Here is a 17,804-nt window from a genome sequence, read left to right as displayed (position 1 = left end):
GGTGGTGGTTGATGGTGGACCAGTCCGGTGAGGTCCATCGGAGAAGAAGACTGGAGCCCTAGCTCCGGTGGTGTGTTGGGAGCTTCACATCAATCTGATCCTGGTCCAATGATCTAATTATGGCCATTGGTTTGAATTACCATGCGTACATCACTTTGACTTGTGTCCACCATGGATAGCGCGAGTGTGGCCATCACATATGCCACCTCAATTAATGAGGGAGATCTGATGGCCCTTGTTTTTTCTATTTTATTTTTTATTTCTGATTTTTCACTTAATCCATTTATTTTATTTTATTCATAGAAATTTCATTTTTAATCCAAAAAATATGGGACTTTCACCAAAAATCTTTAAATATTTTTCTCTTCCATATTCTGAATTAAAATTATTTTTGGATTAATTTTGATATTTTTCATGAATTAAATGTTTTTGTGCATATTTTTAATTATTTAAAAATACTTCTGACTTTTCAAAAATATTGAAATTTTTTGTCTAAGGTCCTTTGACCTTGTTTGACCTAGGATAAACCCCTTGATCCTTTATTTGATGTTTTGAAGGGATTTTAGGTTTTGACCAAATTAAAATGTATTTTAATTCACTTTTAATTATATTTTTAATTGTTTAATTGTTTAAAAATTATGTTGAGTCATTTTTATGGTATTGTGATGCTTGACTTTTTGTTTAGGCCTTGGTCAAGGTTGATTTGACTTTTGTTGGATCAAAACCATTGGATTTAGGGGATTGGTGAAATGTACATATCATCTCCCAAAATGAATGGATAGTTTTGATTTGATGAAAATCCTCCCTTGGTCAATTTGTTTTCTAGCTTCCCCTCCCTCTTCATCTTCATCGTTATTCTCTCTCATTCCCTCATTTGACTAGTGAAATCTCTAATGTCTAAAGGCTAATTGGTTCATCAATGACCTTGTGTCAGATGAACCAATACAAGTATGATTGAGATAGGTCCCCCCCCCCCCTTGATTTTTTCTTTTAGTGTGTGGTATGTTTTAGGAGTTTGGTTCTTCATACCACATATCTAACATGCATTAACACCTAAATTTTTATTACCCGACCTTAGATAGTTATGACTTCTACATAAGTCCAATTACGATTGCTTAACATAGAGTTAAATTTGACTCTCAAGGCATAACATTATAGTAAGTGAGATTGTAAGTTTCCCATTCTTCATGGTTTTGTATAGAGACTTGACCTTTTTTCCTTTCACGGGAGCTAATGGCATACTTGTTGAATTATCAGATTTAGAGCCCTTCTCATGGAAGATGTCTTCGTTTAAGGATTCATACTTGTGAATGAATGGTTGAGTGTTCTCCAAAGAATGACTTAATCAATTAAAAATCACCACTAACACTTGACTAACTTTTGACTAACATTTTACTAACTCTTTTTAATATTGCTTTACTTTCAAGTCATTTACTTTATGCAATTTAAATTTCAGTCCTTTATCATTCATTTCCATTTACATTTCATATAACTTGTTTATGTTTATGTCCTTTTTACTTTGCTCATTTGAGCCTTATCTAGCGATTGTATATATTGTTTGTGTGTTCTGATTTTATTTGTGGTCTTAGGACCTTAAAATACCTAATAATAACCAAAACCCTAAAAAACATCTGGTGGACTGTTGATCTTGATCTGAACTTTTGGACTTAGGATTAAGCAACATTCCCTATGCAAAAGGACTTGGCCAATGCCAACATTATGAGACCAGGCTATTATGAAATGAGCCTTCATCTAATGCAAGCCTTGGCATTTGTTTGGATTCATCTGCTACTCTTTCTTTGTGCTTAATTATTATTTTGATAGTGTTGGTTCTATGTGTTGGGAGTAATTTTGGTAAAACCTAGAGTGTTCACAAGTTGTCACAAGTGTTGTCTTGACATAAGATAACATGTTCCTGCAGGTTGTTTAAAATGTGAATATGCAGGATTTTACTGAGATGTCAGACCTTATATCATGACATCTGTATACAGAACATTCAGTCTGAATGTTATGTATTGTGTGATTGTGTTTTTTTATGCTAATCTCTGTGTGAGATGATTGAACGTGCCATTCAATCATTAATTACAACGCGTCATTCAATCAGTAATTACAACCAGATTGACTTATTTTCTAACGAGATATAATCAACTGTCATGAGAAGATATGAATGGAAAAGAGTTTTTGGGTTTTATCATGTCCAACCTCAGCCAAACACTTCTATATAAAGGACATGGAAAACCTGGTTTTACACACAAGAAATGACAAACGAAATATTGAGAGAGAATAAGGGTTTTAGTCTTGTGTGGTCGTGTGTATTGTGAGCCATTCATTCATCCATAGATGATTGAATTGGACTGAGTTTTGAGTTGTAATTTGTCCACTCTAAGCATTGAAGCATGAGTGTGTGTTTACTTGATTGAAGCTTTTAAGTAAGATCAAGTATGTTATTGGAACAAAGTGGGTTTACAAGAATAAATCTGATGAACAAGGGGTAGTTACTAAAAATAAGGCAAGATTAGTAGCACAAGGATACACTCAAGTTGAAGGAGTTGACTTTAATGAAACATTTTCCCCTGTAGCTCGCCTTGAGTCCATTAGACTATTGCTTGGAGTGGCATGTATTCTAAAGTTTAAACTGTTTCAAATGGATGTAAAAAGTGCCTTCTTGAATGGTTACTTACATGAGGAAGTGTATGTTGAACAACCTAAAGGGTTTACAGATCTAAATCTTCCAAAGCATGTGTATAAGTTGAAGAAAGCCATCTATGGTTTGAAACAAGCTCCTAGGGCTTAGCATGATAGACTCACAATGTTTCTCATTAACAATGGATACAGGAAGGAAGGCATTGACAAGACCTTATTTGTCAAGAATGAAGGAGGAAAACTCATGGTGGCTCAAATATATATGGATGATATTGTGTTTGGTGGGATGTCAGATCAGATGGTCGAACATTTTGTCAAACAAATGCAGTCTGAATTTGAAATGAGCCTTGTTGGAGAGCTGACCTATTTTCTTGGGTTACAAGTCAAGCAGATGGAAGATTCTATCTTTCTATCTCAAAGCAAATATGCCAAAAACATTGTTAAGAAGTTTGGCATGGAGAATGCAAGTCATAAAAGGACACCTGCTCCTACATATCTGAAAGTCTCCAAAGATGAAAATGGTGTTAGTGTAGATCAAAGTCTCTACAGAAGCATGATAGGAAGTCTGCTATATCTCACAGCAAGCAGACCTGACATTGCTTTTGTTGTAGGTGTTTGTGCTAGATATCAAGTTGAACCAAAAGTCAGTCACATAAACCAAGTGAAAAGCATTTTGAAATATGTCAATGGCACAAGTGACTATGGAATGTTGTACACTCATGGATCTGGATGTATGCTGACTGGATACTGTGATGCTGACTGGACTGGAAGTGCTGATGATAGGAAAAGCAAATCAGGAGGATGTTTCTTCTTGGGGAACAACTTAATATCATGGTTTAGTAAGAAACAAAATTGTGTGTCTCTGTCCACTGCTAAAGCTGAATACATAGCAGCTGGAAGTAGTTGTTCTCAACTGGTTTGGATGAAAAAGATGCTGACTGAATATAATATCACACAAGATGTCATGACATTGTACTGTGATAACCTGAGTGCTATAAATATTTCTAAGAATCCTATTCAGCACAGCAGGACAAAACATATTGATATTCGTCGTCATTTTATTAGAGAACTAGTGGAAGAGAAAATCATAGCCCTGGAGCATGTTGCTACTGAAATGCAGTTAGCTGATATATTTACAAAGGCTTTAGATGCTAATAAATTAGAATGTCTAAGAGGGAAACTAGGGATTTGTATTTATGAGAATTTATAGCAATTAATTTGGAGTGAAAAAGGTAATAAAAATATTGTTTGCCCACTTAAAAGAAAGTGCCCCATTTATGGTAAATCATCACCTAGTATTGGAACTTCCATCTATAGCCTTTTCACACGCAACCTCTACTCAAACATTTCCACATTTCTTCAACTTCATCAACCTTCTCTGCTAGGGCAACAAAAGCTTTTCCACAAGGACAACAAGATGTCACAACATCCTTCACCGTCTGGTTTTAAAAATACCAAACCTGTGCACAAAGATAGAACGCCCTCTATGGACTTTCTTAATGAAGACATTTTGGACGTGATTCCCTATTCTGTCATTCCAGGCGACGCTCCTGGTTCATCCTCTACTGCATGCCCTACTCAATGTAACAATTCCAATATCCCCTCCAGCTCTACTTATACTCCTCGTCCTAAGGACGGCATGCATCACACTGATCGTGTCATTAGAAATCTTGTCACGAGGATCCTCAATCAAGGACACTATGTAAAGGGAGTTTTTACTCCTCTATCAAGAAGGGACCCCTCTCCTGAGGTTGGACCTCACAATGAGAAGGAGGATGACTCCTCTAGGTCTGAAAAAGATATAGCTACTGAAGGATTATGCTCTTTAGGGCAAACTTTATCTAGTAAGAAATATGTGGCATCACCTACTGTCAATGCTTCTCAGTCTAAGAAGCATGCCTCTGCTAAGAAGATGATTGACCTAGAAGTTGAGAGTTTGGATGATGAAGATGATAGCTTGCTTCATCATTTGAAGCCTATTGTGGCTAAGAGGATGAAGACCAGAAAGGGAAGGTCTGTGGCTGAGATGATGACAAGCAATACTGCTAAGAAGGTTACTGCTGTAGGCCCCTCAAAGTATTGGAGAAAAATGGAAGTGAAAAAGAGAAAAGTAAGAGAAAGTTCTGACTCAGATGAAGATGTTGAAGACGATGTCCCTGACATCTCTCCTGTCAAGAGGACAACTGTTAAGAAATCCCCTAAAAAAGTTGTTGATGTACACTTGGATAATATTTCCTTCCATATTGAAGATGGAGCAGCAAAATGGAAGTTTGTAATCCAAAGAAGAGTGGTTGTGGAAAGAGAACTGGGCAAGGATGTTGTGGAGGTTAAAGAGGTCATGGACCTGATTAAAACTACTGGAAAGCTAACTATGAAATATGCTATCTTGCACAAGATAGGGTCAACAAATTGGGTACCAACCAATCACATCTCTACAATCTCAGATGCTCTTGGAAGGTTCATATTTGTTGTTGGAACCAAGCTGAAGTTTGATTATGGTAGATTCATGTTTGAACAAATTGTCAAACATGCTTCTACAAATGCAGTGAAGCTGCCCATAGGTTTTCCCTCAATAATTTGTGGGATTAATCTGAGCCAGCAACCTTGAATTCTGAGCACAAATGATCTTCCTAGTAGAAGGAAACCCCCACTATCAGTTCATTACAAATTGTTTGAAGGCAGCCATGTCAATGACATTGTCATGACATCTGCTGTGAAGAAGACAACCCCAAAAGGTGGTCTGATTGCTGAATTGAAAGAAACTTGTAAGGAATTGGAGGCTGGGATAAGGGTAGCTAGAGCCAGGAAAGAAGCTTTGGAGGTTCTGATTGATAGCTTGGAGCAAGCTGATAGAGATAATGTTGGACAGGCCAAGGAAACAGAAGCCCAAACCTCCAGTGAGAGGTCTAAATCTCAAGATGAATCAAGTGGCAGTTCTGGTTCTGAAGCTGATGAAGATGCAAGCTCCTCTGACTAGTTTTGTTGAAGTTGTCCTCCACTTTTCTGATGGTGTGCTGCTCTGGATGTTCTTTTGGTGGTTTTTTTTTGCAGTCATGTTTTAATGCCTTGATGTATTTTTTCTGGGTTCTTTTTTATTTCTCTGGATTTTTTCTCTCAGCTTGTATAGCTGTGTTTGTTTCTGGTTCTGTAACACCTAACAATATGTTTTGACATTCTGTGTGACATTCTGTTTGACTAATAGACATTTATTTTGTCTCATTGGTCTCTTTGGTCTCTTTTGGCTAAAAGGGGGGAGAAGTAGCTAAAGGAGTTGTAGCTAAAGTAGCCATGCTAAAGTAGCTATGCTATAAGCTGATGTCAGATGGGGAGGTGTATATCACAGGTGATGTTGAAGGAGATGTCTGTGTTGAGAAGACTGAGGGGGAGGAAGCATATATGTGTTTAATAGTTGCTATTTTAGCTAGTAATGTGTGTTTTATAACTTCTGCTGCTAAATTTGATATTGTGATTATACTCTTGTGAAACAAATGGTCTGATGTATGTTTTAGCCAAATTCGCCAAAGGGGGAGTTTGTTGGTTCTATGTGTTGACAACAGTTTTGGTAAAACCTAGAGTATTCACAAGTTGTCACAAGTGTTATCTTGACATAAGATAACATGTTCCTGCGGGATGTTAAAAATGTGAATATGCAGGATTTTACTGAGATGTCAGATCCGATGTCATGACATCTGTATATAGAACATTCAGTCTGAATGTTATGTATTGTGTGATTGTGTTTTTTATGCTAATCTCTGTGTGATTGATGACATGATTGAACGCTTCATTCAATCAGTAATTACAACGCGTCATTCAATCAGTAATTACAACCAGATTGACTTATTTTCCAATGAGATATAATCAGTTGTCATGAGAAGATATGAATGGAAAATAGTTTTAGGGTTTTATGATGTCCAAGCCCAGCCAAACACTTCTATATAAAGGACATGGAAAACCTGGTTTTACACACAAGAAATAACAAACGAAATATTGAGAGGGAATAAGGGTTTTAGTCTTGTGTGGTCATGTGTATTGTGAGCCATTCATTCATCCATAGATGATTGAATTGGACTGACTTTTGAGTTGTAATTTGTCCACTCTAAGCTTTGAAGCATGAGTGTGTATTTACTTGATTGAATCTTTTAAGCAAGATCAAGTATGTGTTCTTGAAGAGTGTCTTCTTTTCATTGTAATACTTGTTTTACATCACTGTTGTGATTGAGGGGGAGTGAGTAGGATCTCATATCTAAGAGTTCTTAGGTAGAAGTCACACGGGTAGAGATTAGGTGAAAAGACTGTAACTTGAAGGTGTTTATTGAGAGTCTTTGAACTAATTATGTTTAGTGGATTTCTTTCCTAGCTTGGTAGCCCCCAGACGTAGGTGAGTTTGCACCGAACTGGGTTAACAATTGCTTGTGTCACTTGCATTACTGTTCTTTATCTTTTATCCTATTTATATTGTTCAAATATTAGTATCGTGACATTACCTTCGACATCTCATATCTGATACCAGAATTTCAGATCTTATGCTTGATGCTTCGCTCTGAGTTGATCAAGGAATATTTCATTTGATACATAAGAAAACAAAGAAGACTTCTAGCTTTTGGATTGCTTACTTGGACGTGGCTATCTTTATTTGATTCCTTAATCTTCATAATGTCTGGATATTGCAAATTGCTTTATTGATTATTGCTTGATTCAAAGTCCAAAGGGAAAATGGGTTTTTATATGACATTCTTGTCAATTGGATTGCATCCCATTGGTTAGATGTTTTAAACTCTTAACTTTTAATTTTGTGCTTAGGATAGCCTTTCCATCTCCTCCCACCTCTTAAATTTCAAAATCTCTCCATTTTTTTTAAAACTTTCTTTGCTTGTGATTTAGAACTTAGACATGTTTTAATTATTGGAAACTTTGGCCTTATGCCAAAGAATTTTCAAAATCTTTTCTTAAATCAACTTTGTAAATAAACTTAACAATATTGACTTAAATTTGAAAAGACAAAAAGAACTCACAACTTCATTCAAACTTTAGGCCCTTTGGGTATTTCTTTTTAAACTTTTGTTAAAAGCAATCCACTCACTCATTTAAAATTTTTACCATGAACTACGAGGTTTTGATCCCTTATTTTTATGTTGGTACGTAGGCACAAGTTCGAAGGTCTTGTCAAACACAAAAGAATAATCAATGAATTAGTTCTTCATCCCCACACTCTATTTCTATCAAACATCTTTTATGCTAAACATATATGCACACATAAAAAAGGGCTCCCTAGGAGTACCTAGGACACCTTGGGTGCTAACACCTTCCCTCTATGTAACAACCCCCTTATTGTAATCTCTGACATTTTATTAGTTTTGATTTGAAAACTTCTTATCTTTGGGTTTTGTTCGTACTTTTCCCTTTTCCTTTGGAAACAATAAAAGCGCGGTGGCGACTCCGGATTTGTTGACGTCAATTTTATCCATAACTTGATGGTCATGAATTTACCGTTACAATGGGGTAACTCGAAGTGGAAGGAGTTTCTCTCCTGAAGTAATCCAGAACAAAGCAGTTGAGACAACAATTGAACCAACTAATGGGAAGGAAGTAACCCCTCCAGAAGCAAGAGAAAGCTCATCTAAGAACACAGTGTCTATAGAAGAAAATATGGAGTTCCTGAAGGTTATCAAGAAGAATGACTACAAGGTCGTACATCAGCTCAACCAGACTCCATCAAAGATTTCCATCCTTTCTTTATTTCTGAGTTCCGAGGCTCATATGACTGCTATGTTGAAGTTCTGAGATGAGGCTTATATGGCGGAAGACACCAGTGTTAACCAGTTTGATGATGTGGATGCTAATCTCAGTGTTGGTAGTTGTTTGATGTTTACCGTTATTGATTTTTCACCTAATGGACGAGAACATCACATGGATCTCCATATCTCCATATAGTGTACAAACGTTACTCTTGATCGAGTGTTAATGGATATAGCTTCATCTATTAACGTATTTCTAAAGGCTACCATGGAGCAGATAAATGTTGAAGAGGTACATATGAGGCCTAGTGCACTTGTGGTGAAAGCTTTTGATGAGTCTAAGTGAACAACTATTGGGGAAATTTATCTTCCTATCCTGATTGGCCCTCAAACTTCTTGTATTACCTTCTAGGTTATGGATATTAGACCTGCCTACAACTGGCTTTTAAGTAGACCATGGTTCCATGTTGTTGGAGTTGTCACCTCGACACTCCATGAGATGCGGGAGTTTTTCACTTCTAGAAAGCTGATTTCAATATTCGGAGAAGAAGATATTTCTGTCAGCCACCTGTCTTTATTTAGATACATTGAAGTAGGTGAAGAAGTTATGGAAATCCCTTTCAATGCTATAGAAGTGGTGAACATGGTACAGACTAAGTCGGAGCCTATCGAAGAACCCAAGATGGCCATGTCCTTGTGGAAGAATGTTAAGGCAACGATTGAGGATGGTTATCCTGGAACTTAGATTAGGGTATCATCCGTCTTTTGAGTGGACGAGGGATCAGAGGGAAAATAAAGAGAAAGTTCCTAGCATTTAATAAGTGTTCTCTAAAGCTATATTTCAAAGTGATGATCAAGGGAATGTTGTTAAAGACGAAGATGAGGAAATGTCCAAGATGGTGTTATGTGGACCACCGGATGCTGCTCTTACAAACTGGAAAGCAATAGATATTCTAGAGACTATTTTGTGTTCAAAGTAATTTATTGTTTTCAAAAAAATCCTATGCCTCTGCCCAAGGCATATGGATAGCTTTGTAGGGCCCATTTTGTTTTAATGAATGACTTTATCATGAATACAAGTGCATTTTGAGATCTCTGTCTTTTATCTTTTTAATTTTTGCGAATATATAAAATAAAAATGGCAATTATTTTATTTCACGTCACTTTTATTTTTTTGAATTTACCTCCTCTAAAAAAAGAAAAATCATATTTATGCAGATCATTAATAATTGAATCCACTAACACGACAATGCTATAATTCCCTATGACTTTGACCCACCGATTAACCAAGATGAAGAGGATGGTGATAAAGATTGCGATCTCCTAGAAGAGCTAGCTAGACTGTTGGAGAAAGAGGAAAAATGATTCAACCTTATCAGGAACCAGTGGATGTGATCAAGTTAGGGACTGAGGAGGATTGAAAGGAAGTCAAGGTCGGTGCAGCCTTGGGGAAGAATGTAAAGGAGGATTTGGTCAAGCTACTATAAGAATATGTGGATCTATTTGTTTGGTCATATCAAGATATTCCATGACTAGACACCAACATAGTCACGAACAAACTACCATTGAAGACAAAGTGCCCTCTAGTCAAGAAGAAGCTGAGAAGAACTCGATTAGACATGGTTGTCAAGATCAGGGAGGAGGTCAAGAAGCAATTCGATGAAGGTTTCCTAGCTATCACGACATATCTACGATGGATTACTAATATTGTGCCAATTCTGAAGAAGGATGGCAAGGTAAGAATGTGTGTAGACTATAGAGATCTGAATAGAGCCAGCCCAAAAGATGATTTTCCTTTATCTTACATTGATGTATTAGTGGATAGTACAACTCAATTCTCTGTATTCTCCTTCATGGGTAGATTCTCTAAATATAAACAGAATAAAATGTATCCCAAAGATATAGAGAAAAAACTTCCATTACACCATGGTGCACTTTCTGTTACAAGGTGATGCCTTTCGGCCGAAAAATGTTGGGGAAACCTATCAAAGAGCCATGGTAACTCTCTTCCATGACATGATGCATTACGAGATTGAGGTCTACGTGGATGACATGAATGCCAAGTATCAAACTGAAGAATATCATGTTATTCATCTGAAGAAGTTGTTTGCTAGATTGAGAAAGTAGAAACTACGCTCGAATCCTGCTAAGTGTACCTTCGGCGCCAGATCTGGAAAATTGCTAGGGTTCATTATGACCCAGAAAGGCGTAGAAGTAGGTCCAGACAAGGTAAGTTCTAACCCTAACTTGAGTGGAATTAAGATAGGAGGATGGTATAATCTGTTCAACTTGTATGTGTAGATGTTTGATTGGCTGCATTTTGTGTTAAAACATCTAACTGTACTATGATGTCTTAACTGATGTCATGACATACTTGAGTAGTATGCTGCAAGTTTAGCTAATACAGGATTTACTGAATGTCAAACTAGATGTTATGACATTCATCCCTGACAGCAGATACTGAGGTTTAGAATAGTTGGTTATCTATTATAACTCAGTATTTATCTCAGTCTGTTTATTCAGGAGAATAACAGACCTGGCATAAGGCCTACTGTCTGAATGTCAAACTGGATGTTATGACATTCATCAGTGATAGCATATACTGAATAATAGGCAGGTTGGTTTTTTCTGCTTCAGTTCAGTATGTATCTTAGTCTGTTTATCAAGGGAATAACAGACCTGGCATAAGGCCATTGTGTAAATGTCAAACTGGATGTTTTGACATTTATTACTGTAAGCTGATATTGAAGTATAGACTGGTTGGTCTGCTACAGTACAGCATTTAGCACAGTCTGTTTTCAGGAAAATAACAAACTTAGCATATGGTATATGTTTTGGTCGTCAAACTGAATGTTGTGACATTCATTCCTGACAGCATATGCTAAAGTGTAGGATGGTTAGTTTTTCTGTTTCATCATTTTTCTCAGGCTATTCTTCAGGAGTCCAACAGCTGAGCTAAAATCCAGGAAACTAACAACTAAGCTATAATTAATGAACCTAAAAAATAGTCTATTTGTTAGTACCCTAATATGTGGAAATTAGGTTAACTTGCTTAACCTTAATTTTAGGAAATACAAGTACAAGGCCCAAGTGCTGCAATATAAAAGGATGGCAATCCTTCTTTCAGAACTCGTGGGTTTTAGGCGTGAAGATTTTATTGGTCCATCATACTTCACTGCTGTATTTTTGTGTGTGTCTTATATTAGGTGTATCTTGTGAGCCAAGCAATTATCACCTAGATGATTGCATTGGACTAAGGTGTTCATTGAGTTGTAAGTGTTGTGTCACTCTAAGCTTTTAAGCGTGAGTGCTGTTTATCTTGATTAAAGTTGTTAAGCACAATCGAGAGTTGTTTGAAGTGTGACTTCATCATTAACTTTAATCTAATTAAAGGTTGTAATCACTTAGGTGATTGAGGGGGAGTGAGTAGGAACTCTGATCTTAGTGTAAGATTGAAATTGCATTGGATATGTATTAAGTGATAGGATTAAACAGTTGGTTTAAGGTCTGAATTAATACTACTAATAATGGATTTCCTCCCTGGCTTGTTAGCCCCCAGACGTAGGTGTGTGTGACACCGAACTAGGTAAACAATTCCTTATGTTATTTACTGCACTTACTTTTTAAGTTCTGCATTATTCTTGTCTGTGCAGAATTGGATGTCATAACATCCCGTGTGACCTCGAAAGTCTGTTAACTAGAATTTCAATTGGCATCAGAGCAGGCACCCTGCCTGTTAATTTCTGGGTGAGATCTAGGGAAGTTACTTTCTAGTACCATGGACAAGGATGTATGATACTCAAATAGACCACCCATGCTGGATGGTTCTAACTATGATGACTGGAAGCCTCATATGATAGCCTTCTTAAGGTCTCTAGATAGCAAAGTCTGGAGAGCTGTCAACAAAGGATGGGAACATCCAACAAAGACAGATAAAGATGGAGTCAGTATGCAAATTCCTGAAGAAGAGTTGGACAAGGAGCAAGAGGCATTAGCCCTTGGAAATTCTAAGGCCTTGAATGCATTGTTCAATGGAATAAGTAAGGACATCTTCAGACTGGTGCATCACTGTGAGCTGGCTAAAGAAGTTTGGGATACCCTCAAGATAACTCATGAAGGTACCTCCAAGGTGCGGATGTCTAAACTTCAGATGCTGACCACCAAGTTTGAAAATCTGAGGATGAAAGAGGATGAGACTATTCATGACTTCCACATAAATATTCTTGAAATTGCCAACACTTCTGGTGGCTTAGGTGAGAAAATGGCTGAAGAGAAACTTGTAAGAAAGATTCTCAGATCATTGCCAAAGAGATTTTCCATGAAGGTCACAACCATAGAAGAGGCTCAAGATATCAGCAATATGAAGGTTGATGAGCTTATTGGGTCACTCCAAACCTTTGAAATGGGATTATGTGAGGATGCTGAAAAGAACAACAAAAGCATAGCTTTTGTATCAAATACTGAAGACGATTCAGAAGAAGGAAATGGAGGAAATGAAAGCATTTCAGAAGCCATAGCCATGCTTGGGAGACAGTTCAACAAGTTCATAAAGAAGGTTGATCAACAGGGTAGACCTAATGTCAAGAACTTCTCATCTGACATCAGTAAAAGACCAAAACATGAAGAAAAGGTCACCCAAGGCAAGGGAATCCAGTGCCATGGATGTGAAGGTTTTGGTCACATTAGAGCTGAATGCCCTACCTTCCTCAAGATGCAAAAGAAGGGGCTATCTGTCACCTGGTCTGAAGGAGATTCTGAGAGTGAATCTGAAGGAGAATCTGCTAAACATGTCACTGCACTAACTAATGTTTGTGCCTCCGATGATGACTCAAGCGGAGATAAACTTACCTTTGATGAACTTGTTGCTTCATATAAAGAGCTATGTGTCAAAAGTGCAGAAGTATGCATCCAAGGAGAAAAGCAGAAGAAACTCATCAAGGAACTAGAAGTTGAAAAACAAAAGCATATGACAGTCATAGATGGCCCGAATGGTGAGATAGCATTGCTGACATCTAAGCTAGAACAAATGACAAAATCCATCAGAATGCTGAATAAAGGAACTGACACCTTGGAAGAGATTCTAAAGGTGGGACAGAAGTCAGGAACCATGTCTAGTTTAGGCTTTGTTAAGAAATCCTCAGCTGAACTCAAACGCTCAAAGGCTGAAGTTCAGAAACTCAAGCAGAAGTCACAACCGATGTCTCAACATCAGGGAACCAGGATGAGTAACCATCAGAAGAAGAAATTTCAGAGATGGAGATGTCACTATTGTGGTAGATTTGGTTACATAAAACCCTTATGTTACAGGTTGCATGGTTATCCTAACCAGACCCCTCAAGTCAGACCTAAGAAGAAGGCATCTAAGCATAATGCCCCCATTAAGAAACAACAATGGGTTGCTAAACTAGCTCACACATCCCTTAAGGCATCTACCAGACAAGACTGGTATTTTGATAGTGGCTGCTCAAGACATATGACTGGGAAGAGCAACTTATTGGTGGATATACAACCTCATGCTACCAGGTATGTGACATTTGGTGATGGAGCTAAAGGAGAAATCAAGGGTGTTGGTAAGCTGGAATGTCCTAGAGTTCCAAAACTGAGTAATGTGTTGTTAGTAAAAGGACTAACTGCTAATCTCATCAGCATAAGACAGCTATGTGATCAAGGCTTCAATGTACAGTTCACTAAGGAAGGATGTGTGGTGATGAATGGTTGCAATCAGGAAGTTATGAGAGGAGCCAGATCCAAAGATAACTGTTATCTATGGGAATCTAGAGTCTCACACTACTCCTCAAAGTGCCCCTTAGCCAAGGAAGAGCAGGAAGTGAAGATGTGGCATGGAAGACTTAGACAACTTCATTTAAGAGGAATGAAGAAGATCATATCCAAGGAAGCAATTAGAGGAATCCCAAATCTCCTTATGGATGAAAGAAAAGGCTGTGGAAAATGTCAGGTGGGCAAGTTAAACAAGATGCCACATTCCAAGATGGAACATTCAAAATCTGCCAAACTTATGGAACTGGTGCCAATGCACTTAATGGTACCTATGCAAATTGAAAGCCATGAGTCATCCTCACCTATTGGACCCCATCAAAATGGTGTAGTAGCAAGGGTGAAACAAAAGTGTGTATCATTTTCCACTGCAGAAGCTAAGTACCTAGCTTCTGGTAGCAAGTGTTCACCACTGGTATGGATGAATCAGATGCAGACTGAGTACAATGTCACTCAGAATACCATGACATTGGATGCTACTCAGTTTGACAAAGTTAGGGGCAAAGAGGGAATGTGTTCTTCTGAGAAATTATAGCAACTAATGATGTTAGTTATTTACTGTTTAAGAAGTCAACTTATTAAACACTTGATAGTGCACTCTGATCGGTCAACAAATAATAGACATTGCTCATGCAACAAGCGTTTCCTCTTCCATCGCTTCAACTTTCAGTCTTGCAAGCTTTCTCTCAAAGAAACTTTTCATGTCTCCTCTGAGATATTCATCATGTCGCACCAATCCGACTCATCTTCCTACACGACCATGTCTGATTCCTCCAGCTCTGAATCATGCAACCCTAATAGGGAATATCCTGTGTCTGACTCTGCAAATACCTCACATGCAAGAAGACCTAAAGAAACGGTCTCAGGCTTCTCCTCAGCACTCGCGCTTGATGAACAAACCAGAGAAGGCTCCAGGTATGTTCACAATTCCATTGCAACCTTGGTAACTGGAATTTTGTCTGGTAATCATAAGGTTCTTGGGGTCTCAGTTCCCCTAAACACGATTGTACCAGAAAATGTTGCGTGTCAAGAAAATACACTTTCCTTAGCAAAGAATGTGTCTGATGAGGCTGAGCAAAATGATGCTCATGAGGGGTCAAATACTGACAAACCCTTAGAGAATGTGGGTAGTGAGGCAGTCCGTGTCACTCATGATGTCAGTGACAACCCTAAAGCTGACACAGTTAATCTGGAAGAGTTCTCTGATAATGAACTGTTGACCTCGGTTGTCCCTAGCATAGCCAAAAGGGTTAGGACTAGGAGAGTAAAGAAGACTGTGGTGCAGAGATCCCCAAAAAGGAAGATTAATGTGGAAACTTCTTCCAATCCAAAGGTGACAGAGAGTTCCCTCAAAAGGAAAGGGCATGGGCCTACGAAATCTTGGAGCAAAGAGGTGCCCAAGAAAATGAAGACCAAGTTTGTTGTTGTGGAGTCTGATTCAGATGTCCCATGTAATGTCACAACATCTCTGTTAAAGAAGAAGCCAACCACTAGCAAGTTGGCAGCTAGTGTCCCTGAGGTACCTATTGACAACGTCTCATTCCATTTTGCTTCTAGTGTGAACAGATGGAAGTATGTCTATCACAAGAGGCTGGCCTTTGAGAGGGAACTGGCTCAGAATATCCTGGAGTGTAAGGAGATTGTAGACCTTATTTAAGAGGCAGGGCTAATGAAAACTGTGAATCATCTCTCAAAGTGCTATGAGACTTTAGTAAAGGAGTTTATTGTCAATGTGTCTGAGGAATGTGCAGATGGAAAGTCTAGGGAATTCAAAAAAGTATATGTGCGAGGCAAGTGTGTGAACTTCTCTCCCTTAGTAATCAACATGTATTTGGGAAGACCTGATGTAGCTCAACCTGAGCTTGAGGTGACTGACAACACAATCTGTCAAGTCATCACTGCTAATCAAGTCAGAAAGTGGCCTCTGAAAGGTAAGTTGGTGGCCAGCAAACTCAGTGTTAAGTATGCTATGCTACACAAATTTGGAGCTGCCAACTGGGTACCCACCAATCACAAATCCACTATGGCTGTGATGCTCGGAAAGTTCATCTATGCTGTTGGAACCAAAGCAAAGTTTGACTATGGAACCTACATTTTTTATCAAACCATGAAACATGCTGGGAGCTTCAGTGTGAAGGGGCCTATAGCCTTTCCTTCCCTCATATGTGGCATTGTGTTGAATCAATTTCCAAACATATTGACAGAGAATGATTTTGTGAAAAGAAGAGAGAGTCCTTTGGCCTTCAATTATAAACTATTCCTGGGTAAGCATGTCTCTGACATTGCCATGATAACAAGAGAGACATCAAGTGTTGGCAATCAACTAGATAAAGTTGTTGTCATTGCCATACTCAGAGAGACTTGCAAAGAGCTAGAGGCAAGGAAGCTCACTTTGGAAAAGTTGATTATCAAATTGGAGATGTCTGATGATGGTGTGCCTGGTGAAGCTGCTGAGGCTACAGAAGGAGCTGCAAGGCAAAGTGAAGAGGGTGAAGAGGATGCCAATCCTGATGATGGCACTGATGCTGAGGCTGACTCTGAGTCAGATGATTAAACCATTTCCTGTGTTTCTGTCATTTGTGTGTAATTCTGTTTATTTTGGTCTGTAATTTAAAGTGTTGCTTTGGCAACATTTTTGACAAAAAGGGGGAGTAACACCTGTGATGCCCCAGGACAACAGATTATTTGCTATGTGATTAAACAAATATTGAAGATCCTCTAATCCAGAGATTATGCTACAACTGATGGTCCACTTCTATGTGTGATGAGTGTGAGTGTGTTATCTGTATGTGTGCTGCTGTTTGAAGTTTTTATTTAACTTCTGTATGTGTGCTGCTGGTAGAAGTTTTTATTTAACTTCTATGTGTGTTGAGTGTGTTGCTGCTCTGAGTGTATTAGCTAGGTAAATTTCCCTTCTAGATGTGTGTTTTTCCGCTGCTGTGAACTCTGTTGTGATGCCAAGTTGTTTTAGCCAAAAATTTGCCAAAGGGGGAGTTTGTAGATGTTTGATTGGCTGCATTTTGTGTTAAAACATCTAACTGTACTATGATGTCTTAACTGATGTCATGACATACTTGAGGAGTATGCTGCAGGTTTAGCTAATACAGGATTTACTGAATTTCAAACTAGATGTTATGACATTCATCCCTGGCAGCAGATACTGAGGTTTAGAATAGTTGGTTGTTTGTTATAACTCAGTATTTATCTCAGTCTGTTTATTCAGGAGAATAACAGACCTGGCATAAGGCCTACTGTCTGAATGTCAAACTGGATGTTATGACATTCATCAGTGATAGCATATACTGAATAATAGGCAGGTTGGTTTTTCTGCTTCAGTTCAGTATGTATCTCAGTCTGTTTATCAAGGGAATAACAGACCTGGCATAAGGCCATTTTGTAAATGTCAAACTAGATGTTTTGACATTTATTACTGTAAGCTAATATTGAAGTATAGACTGGTTGGTTTGCTACAGTACAGCATTTAGCACAGTCTATTTTTAGGAAAATAACAGACTTAGCATATGGTATATGTTTTGGTCGTCAAACTGAATGTTGTGACATTCATTCCTGACAGCATATGCTAAAGTGTAGGATGGTTAGTTTTTCTGTTTCATCATTTTTCTCAGGCTATTCTTCAGGAATCCAACAGCT

This window comes from Lathyrus oleraceus, chromosome 2 (assembly GCF_024323335.1).
Source record: "Lathyrus oleraceus cultivar Zhongwan6 chromosome 2, CAAS_Psat_ZW6_1.0, whole genome shotgun sequence".
NCBI lineage: Eukaryota > Viridiplantae > Streptophyta > Magnoliopsida > Fabales > Fabaceae > Lathyrus > Lathyrus oleraceus.
This window is presented reverse-complemented; position numbering follows the sequence as displayed.